This window comes from Saccostrea cucullata, unplaced genomic scaffold (genome assembly GCF_032062105.1).
Source record: "Saccostrea cucullata isolate Sc308-1 unplaced genomic scaffold, CSIRO_AGI_Scuc_v1 ctg4229, whole genome shotgun sequence".
Taxonomy (NCBI): Eukaryota; Metazoa; Mollusca; class Bivalvia; order Ostreida; family Ostreidae; genus Saccostrea; species Saccostrea cuccullata.
The window spans coordinates 173,732-183,065 of NW_026926713.1; the positions used below are offsets into that span (position 1 = coordinate 173,732).

The window sequence follows — 9,334 nt, forward strand, 5'->3', positions numbered from 1 at the left end:
GAACTTTAATGATACTGGTCAAGATATATCATTTTGCAACTTGAGTATGAGTAATATTTTGTTAATAAATTTATGAAAGTACTGATATATTTTAGACATTCTTTGATAGATTATTATAATTTAAATACATTTATTTATATTTATAACATGCCTGAAGTATGTTTTAATTGATACCACATTTTAAGGGGTTCTTTTTTTTTTGGTTGGAATCATGTGTGTAAACAATTATTATAATTTCGATTATCATATACATGTATAACCATTTGCGCAATGTAATAATTAAAATAAAGGGGGGTCAAGGTATTGAATATCAGTATTGAAACTAACTTGACAAGCAACCTTCAATTTTAATAAACAAAATACAAATCAATTTCTTAGAGCAAGAGTTTATTTAATAGCTTTGATATGACATTCAAACCACAGGTACTTGTGGACAGGACCCCCACCCATTCCCAACCCCCAATATATTCCCCAAGCTTGTAATTTTCGAGGAGTATGCCATGCCCACAAGTACCCGTGATCCAAACATTATGCAGTCCAATCTGTGACTGAAAACAATGGCAAAACATCATATGAAAAGAGCAACTCATTATCTATGGTCTATTCCAAACAGTACAAACTAAAATATTTAACCAACATCACTTTTCTTAGTTGTTTCTAATTTAAAAGTTCTTTAACATTTTCATATGCACAAAACGTAAGGTATTCACTTCGTTTGAATTTGAGAATTGTTATTTCTATCTGTATGGTCCCGAATTTGATGACGTTTTAAAGCAAATTGAGATCTGTACTCTTTACCACAGGTACAGTAAAACAATTTTGGATCTGTGTGTTTGTTTTTCATATGGCGGGATAAGGTTTTCTTTTCCACAAAAGTTTGAGCACAGATGTCACATTTATATCTCTTCTGTTTCCTCACCTTGCAATTTTGTTCATGTGTTTCAACGTCTCTAAAAAGACTGAAGCATTTTGAACACATCTTTCTGACATCCAGATGTGCCTTAAAATGTCTTTCTAAAGCATATTTGTCTTTAAACTTCTTTCCGCATTGTGAACAATCATGTACAGAATCCAGATGTTTAAATTTAACATGGTTCTGAAGACTACTATTAGAAGAGAATTGTTTCCCATAGTGCGGGCAAAAATACTCTGTCTGTAAATGTCTTTTTAAATGATTTGATAGATAATATTTTGAAGTGAAGATTTTACCACATTGATCACAATTGAATGTTCCAGATAAATGACACATTACGTGTCTCGTTAAGTTTGATTTCGTGGAGAAAGTCTTCCCACAGGTTTCACATGAAAATCGTGTACAGGTACTTTCACCCACCTCCTCCTGGTGATCGATAAAACTATTGTCTAGTTCACTTTCCATTCTACAAGGTAAAAAAATAATTTGAAAAAATTAGAAATCTTATTTATCCAATTATCCAAGGATGTTTTACAAATAAAAGTTTCAATAAAATAAAATCTCGAAGCGAGGGATCGTGTCAAAACTGGAAGTGCTATTGATAAAGCATCTACCCGTAGATAAAGCATTGGTTTATCCTCCACAAGTATGAGATAAATATACCAATATTTGTAGTAGAGTATATATCGAAATATACAAATAGATTTTTAGTAAACAGAGTTAAAGCGCACTTATTCAGGGACGAGAATTAATGAGAGAGTTAATAAATTGATTGTAGCAATTTATTACTTGTATAATCAATATAATTTTTGTAGAAACAGTTCATTTCTATTAGTTGGAAAATTATTCCTTCCCCCGGTCTCCACTTAAATCTTCACCCCCTGGTACCACACACTAAAACTGAAGTCTGTCCCCTTTATTTGAGGTGGAATCCTCGGAAAGATTACATTGTCTGGAGCAAAATTATATCTAGATTCCCCTCACATGATTCAAATTAAGTTGAATGATATACAAGGCACCAATTTTCACCAAGAAATGGTCAAATTTGCGTTCCCGAATGCTAGTACCAGATATTGCAGAAGTGTTTGTATATTTCTAGGACGAATCCCGAGGTGAGAAACGAGTAACAGTAAGCTGGGATATCACTTTGTTCCGCCGTAAGTTAATATAGGATTATTATTATCTCAATCACTGTAGAAAAGCTAATCAGGTCAACTCACCTTGCAAACACCGCTTCGGATTCTTCACCCCCGGGTGTCACTATTCCGCCCCCCATATGTGGGGTTATGCACGGTGTGTCAGTCGAACATTACTGAGTAGCAGACAGGAAGAAGTCATATGAATTCTTAATGGTGTTAAAATTTGAATCACAATATGTTGAAAAATACCAATCGCCAATGGTTTTAATTTCACGCTGCAAGAACTTCAATAATTTTAATTTTGTATATGTATATGCATTCAAATGTTTTTAAAAACCAATGATAGCATTTACTATGGTTTTAATTTCTGATTTTTTAGGTCACCTGAGTAAACTCAGGTGACCTATTACTATCTGTTTTCGTCCGTCGTCGTGCGTCGTCCGTCGTCCGTTAATATTTGAACATTTTCAGCTTCTTCTCTGCAACCACTGAACCAATTTCAACCAAATTTGGCACAAAGCATCTATGGGTGAAGGGGAACAAAAATTGTGAATTTTATGATCCTTGCCCCCCCCTGGGGCCTGGGGGGTGGGGCCAAAACCACGAAAATTAATGCAATCTTTAAAAATCTTCTTCTTTACTCCTAGACATCAAGCAGTCAAACTGTTTGCATGATTGTAATCAGCAATGAGTCCTCTACCAAAATTGTGAAATTCATGGCCCTGAGGTTAGGGGTTCTAGTGCTAGGGCGGGGCTAAAGAAGTTTATAGTGAAAATGCATTATTTCTTTGAAAATCTTCTTCTCTGCTCCTGGGTATTAAATAAACCAACTAAGTACATAGTTATGATGAGCAAGCTTAAGAGTGCCTCTACCAAAGTTGTGAATTTTATGGCCCCAGGGTCAGGGGTTCTGGTGTTAGGGTGGGGCTCTATTGATTATATATAGTGAAAATGCATGATTTCTTTGAAAATCTTCTTCTCTGTCCCTGGGTATTAAATAAACCAACTAAGTACATAGTTATAATAAGCAAGAGTGCCTCTACCAAAATTATGAATTTAATGGCCCTAGGGTCAAGGGTTCTGGTGTTGGGGGGGGGGGGGGTCTATTGATTTTATATTGAAAATACATGAATTCTTTGAAAATCTTCTTCTCTGCCCCTAGGTATTAAATAAACCAACTAAGTACATAGTTATGATGAGCAAGAGTGCCTCTACCAAAATTGTGAATTTTATGGCCCCAGGGTCAATGGTTCTGGTGTGTGTGGGGGGGGGGGGTGCCTATATTGATTATATGGCGAACAATACATGAATTCTTTGAAAATCTTCTTCTCTGCGCCTAAGTATTAAATAAACTAATTAAGTACGTAGTTATAAAAATCAAGAGTGTTTCTTCCAAAATTGTGAATTTTATGGCCCATGGTCAATGGTTCTGGTGTTGGGAGGGGGGGGGGGCTCTATTGATTATATGGTGAAAATACATGAATGCTTTGAAAATCTTCTTCTCTGCCCCTAGGTATTAAATAAACTAACTAAGTGCATAGTTATGATGAGCAAAAGTGCTTCAACCAAAGTTGTGAATTTTATGGTCCCAGAGTCAGGGGTTCTGGTGTTAGGGCGGGGCTCTATTGATTATATGGTGAAAATACATTAAATCTTTGAAAATGTTCTTCTCTGTCTTTGGGCATGAAGCAGATGAACTACCTATATAGTTATGATGAGCAAGAGCCCTAATCTTGCAGAATTGTAAATTTCAAGGCCCCAGGGTCAAGGGTGGGGGGGTCTACATATATACTGAAAGTGATCATGAATTAATTGTTTGAAATCTGCTCCTTTGTATTTATAAAACATTTATTTATTTTTTGATAGGCAATTTTAAGGGGGCCTTTTAAAAATTTGTGCAATGTGTGGACCTAGGGTCAGGGGTTTGTGTCATAGTGTTAGGGGCACTACTGATTATTGCTGAATATTACTGATTAGCTGGAGTGCATTTTTGTTCCCCTAACCTGCGTATGGGTATTCAGTAACCAAGCTAAGCAACTGCTAAGTGTACTGTTATGATGATCAATGGTGCCTCTTTCAAAATTGTGAATGCCATATAGCATCTGGCTTAAAACATGAATCAAATTCAATACACAGTAACTGGAAAATTGTTGCATAATGCTCAGGTGACCTATAAGGCCTGTGGGCCTCTTGTTCTTGCTTGTAAGTACTCTTGTGAACCATAGCCTTAATAATGAGCCTAGCTCTTGTCTAAAAGATATTCATTAATTAATAATTATTTAATTTTTAAGAAGCAATCAATCTTCCTCCATTACTGTGAGTGTAGATGGGGCATGGCAAAAGCGAGGAAGTGGGAGGTCATATGACAGCCTTACTGGTAAATTTATTTTTATACCAGTTAGAGAGTTACTGAGGGGGGGGGGGGGGGGCAAAAAGAGAGTAAGAAAAAGCACCATCTTTAAAGCATAATAATTACTAGTGTAGATGTATTTTTATAAAGTGAAAAATATTTGATTTACATTATTAAACATAATTTTATTCTCCAGGTTGTGTCACAAAGATCTTTTATATGCTTGATTACTAGCTATATTCTCTCATGTTTTTCATGTTATGTTAAAGGACACTGCTCCATGATAGGAAGCCAGACGGGAGAAATTTTGGGTTATAGCTTTAGAAACAAATAATGTAGAATTTGTGAACGAGCAGAAAAAAACAACCAAGCCCCAGTTCCACATGAATGCAAAAGGAATTGGACAGGTAATTATATATTTCCTCAGATTTAATATTGGTCTCCCTGCAAAGGTTAATTCTGGGGATTATGAATACAGAAAAACAGTATTTTTTTGTGCCAATAATTTTGATATTTCTACTTATCAGCCCTTTCTTAGAACATTTATAAACCCCTGCTTCTAAGGAGAGGGGGATATACTGTTTTATCCTTTTGTATCTGTCAGTGTGTTTAGCTGTAGCAAATTTTTGTATCAGTTTTCTCCGAAACTACTCCTCGCAGATGCTTGAAATTAATTAATTAGCACTCTCTGTTATTAGCTCACCTGAGCCAAAGGCTTGGTATGTCTGTCTGTTCGTCCGTCCATCTGTCTGTTACGCTTTGGGGTACCCATCTTTTATTCACAACTCCTCTTATACCATTGAGTGAAATTTAATGAAACTTTCACAGAATGTATATTACATATTGGCATTGTACACCTCTTATTTTACTTTTTGATTGGACACATATTTTGGGTTTACCATAACAAAACATAGACACTGCTATTTTATACATATGGGAGGCAAGGGGTATCATTTAGTGAGCTCATTGCTCACAGTACCTCTAGTTTAAGCTTGTCCCATATGGAGTATGATCTGACAGAATAACTCTGTAATAAATTGATATGTGTATTTTAAAAGAAAAGCTTCCTTTGGAATTCAATGATTAATAATAGTCCATGCAATTTTTACAGGTAGCTCCAAGTCCATGGAATCTGACATGGTGGTGGAATTGGTTAATTCAACATTAAAGAAAGGGATTCAAGTAGAGGCACTAGTTGGGGATGACGACACAACCACAATGTCAAGAATTCACAAAGAAATAGACCCCAGCATTAAAAAACACTCTGACAAAAACCATATTAAAAAAATGTATCAAATCCACTCTATGCTCTGCAAAAGAAACACAACAGTTTGTCATCAAAAGTGATAAAATAATATACATTCAGAAGTCTTTAAGCTATATGATCTCTCAAAACCAGGGGAATCCCACCGGGATAGACAAAGGCCTTGATGCTCTGACTCTTCACCCATTCAACGACCACAGCCAGTGTAGTGAAGTATGGTGCCACCACAAAAAAATACAACAAAGAAATACAGTTCACTACCCTATGGACGGCCTTTAGAGAGTAAGAACCTATAAGCAAGATCTTTTAAGCATTTTCAACAGACTAAAGAAACATAGCGCCAACCTTGCTAATCTTGGAAGCACCCAAGCAAGTAAAAGCTTCAACAAGACAGTAGCTTCCAAGGCACCTTAATCCCACCTCTTCAGTCGTACTATTGGCTACAGAGTTGCAGCTACTGTAGCACAGAAAAACCTAGGGCAACGGTATTTGATTGAGGTACACTTTATAACTTAAATATATTTAAATTTCATCCTATTGATTACTGTGGTTTCATCAATATTCATTGAGCATCAATTTTTGAGGATTTTGTTGTTGAGCAGATCCATGAAATTGAATGTTCATTGAATTAAAAAAATATGTTATCCATTTGTATTCTCGAAAATGTCTGATATAGAAAACCACGAAAATTGAAGCAAACAGAAATTGATGAAACCACAGAAATAAATTGGATCACTCATTTGGTCCTCTGCAGCACAGGGTAATTTGCTAAATGTAGTCATACTTGCTTTCTGTTGGACTGATTTTGGCTGTGTTGCATTATTTTGATCACTCTATTATGAATCATCATGCATCTGTGAAATTTAGCTTTCATGTAATGCAATACTGGGTATATGTTCTATGTGGATTTTTTTTTAATTTAGGTGAATAAAAAAATGGGATTATCACCAGGCGGACACACCAAAAATTGACTGCAAAAAAGGACATGTCTGCTGGTCGTAAAAAGGCATTGTCACTAACTACAAAGGCAAAGAGGAGGAGATTATTTCTCAAGGCAGAAAGGTGACTAGGTTGATACAATATACTTTAAATATGTATGAAAATTTTACTATTCTTTTGAAAGTTTTCATAAGATTTTATTTTTTCAAAATTTAAGGAAACAAGTGATAGCCTGCAAAGAAACAAGAGAGGGGCCAACTTACTCTTGTGGTATTGGTTTGCATACTGGGAATGACACTGAAACCATTCCAGCTCCTGTGACCCAGCCCCTAAAACAGCCTCTACAGATTTCTAAAAAGAATCCTTTGATCTTTTTTGACCTTGAATCAACAGGACTGGGTATGTGATTTTTAAATTGTGTTTAATATTTAAAAAAAAAACATCATAGAAACATTTTTCCCTTCAGTATTACTGAAACTAATGCTTATGTTAATAAATTGGAAAAGAACATGAACACTTGTGAATATTATGAACAGTTTAAGTTTCATCATTTTTAGCAAGGACCTTTCATATTACACAGATGGCAGCTGTGTTTGTAGAGGAAGTGTTCTCAGAATATATCACGCCAGAGGTTCCTATCACACAGAAAGCTGCAGAAGTCACCGGAATTACATTTTTAGCAGGAAAAATGTATTGTAGAAATGTTGAAGTTAATGCTCTCAAACTCACTGCTGCTGTTGATTCCATTCTTGATTTTTTCTCAAGGTTTCAGTCAAAGGTAGTTTTGATTGGTCATAATGTTAAATCATTTGATTGCCATTTATTTTTAAATGCTGTTGAGGCTTGTGGGAAAACTGATGAGTTTTCAAAATGCATAGCTGGATTTATAGACACAAAGTTACTTTTCAAACTTTTTGATCCAGAATTAAAATCTTACTCACAGAGTGAACTTTTGAAGCACTATCTTTCATTAGATTACAGTGCTCATAATGCTCTGGATGATGTGATGGCATTACAGAAACTTGTGAATTATGTTGGGATTGATGTAACCAGCTCCATGTATTCAACTGCTTCTTTTACATTTTCAAATGCTTTTGAAAACTATAAGTACAGTTCTGAGGTTCATAAAAATGCACCTTCTTTAGAACATTTAGTAAGGGAGAAGATTTTAAGCAAGAGCATGGCCAACAAAATTGCAGGTAGTGGGTTAAACTTTAGGTTTTTGCAAGTGGCCTACACTAGAAACCCTCAGGATGGAATTCTGAATTTACTCTCAGAACAAATAGTAGACATTGATCATGTTCGTGTTACAAAGTCCCAAAACGTAATTTCATGCTTGAACAAATATTTTGCTTCCAAATGTGAAAGTTAACTAGATTTCTGAAAATTTGTAGAATTTTCAAAGGAATTGTCATTTCATGGTAACTATATCATTGTATATGCAAATATTGACCAGTACATTGTAACACAATATTTGAATCAGAGTAAGTGTTATGTGATTACCAGGTAGCTAGATTTCTGAACATTAGTAGAATTTTCAAAGGATGTTATTTTCATGGTAACTATATCATTTTGCATGTATATGCAAATGTTGACCAGTACATCATGTACATTGTAACACAATATCTGAATCAAAGTAAGTGTTATGTGATAATGAATGATATACCAGGGTATTTTGTGCATTTTTATTGCCATTGAAGATTGTTTTTACTTTTTACTTATAATTGTATATATATAGAGTCTGGATTTTATGAATGTAAAAAAGTTAAAGTATGTTAAATGTTATGTTGATGTATATTTATTAATTTTGTACACTAACACTATTTATTTAAGGTATGATTTTTCTAAGAAGTATTGAAAGGTTTATCAAATCTAGCTATTAATTATCCCTTAATATTTAACTGTTTAATGTAAATTAAGTTCCTTTGAATAAAACTAAATTTTTCAATGAATAGATTGTATGAGAAATTTCCTAAAATTTCGACATGAAAGATTTTTCCCATATGAATAGCACTATAATCATAAATTATATGACAGAGGAAATTCGGAATTTAGATGTCAGTTGTGTAAAATACCTGTGAAATCAATATTTATTTATAGAAGTATAATAAATAAAGGTATGTGTGTCTTCATTTATATCCCTGGTTTGTTATCTTTACGAGGTTATTTATTTTAGGAAGTTATTATAAAATAATTCTTACATTTATGATTTTTAAGAAAATTTAGAGAAAATTCGGGTTAATTTTTTTTTCATTAATTAGTCCGATTACCTTATCATTTTTACCTTGTAAATTAATCTTAAACCTTTGATGAATCAACAGGGAGAAATGTAAATATTTGACATTATATGGTCAATTGTAAAAATTGACATGAAATTTAATGTGAATTCATGAAAAATCAGATTTTTTTTCGAAAATTCGAGGAAATTCGGATTAAGTATATTTGTCGAATATCGATGATTTCATGTTTTCTTTTCACCAACTCAATTCATGTTAGTGATCAATAATGAGTTACAACTTTAATTTTAGTAAGCAAGGTATTTTTTCTGACTCCAAAATTTATTCCTCTGCCAAAATTTCAATACTTTTCTGTGTAAAAGTACTATTTTTAGGACTGACTTTCAAATGACCTTGACTGAAAATCAAGGCCGATTTAACCGAAGTGTTTCGATGTTAAAAAAGAAAACACAGTCTGAATAATAAGTATTCAGAAAATCAAGATTCTGCAAT

At 34.0% G+C, this 9,334-nt stretch overlaps 1 pseudogene; it reads left to right on the forward strand.

Annotated features, from left to right (window-relative positions):
• Positions 1 to 1,948: 1,948 nt before the first annotated feature.
• On the forward strand, positions 1,949 to 8,334 carry LOC134272494 (uncharacterized; annotated as a pseudogene).
• Positions 8,335 to 9,334: the final 1,000 nt, after the last annotated feature.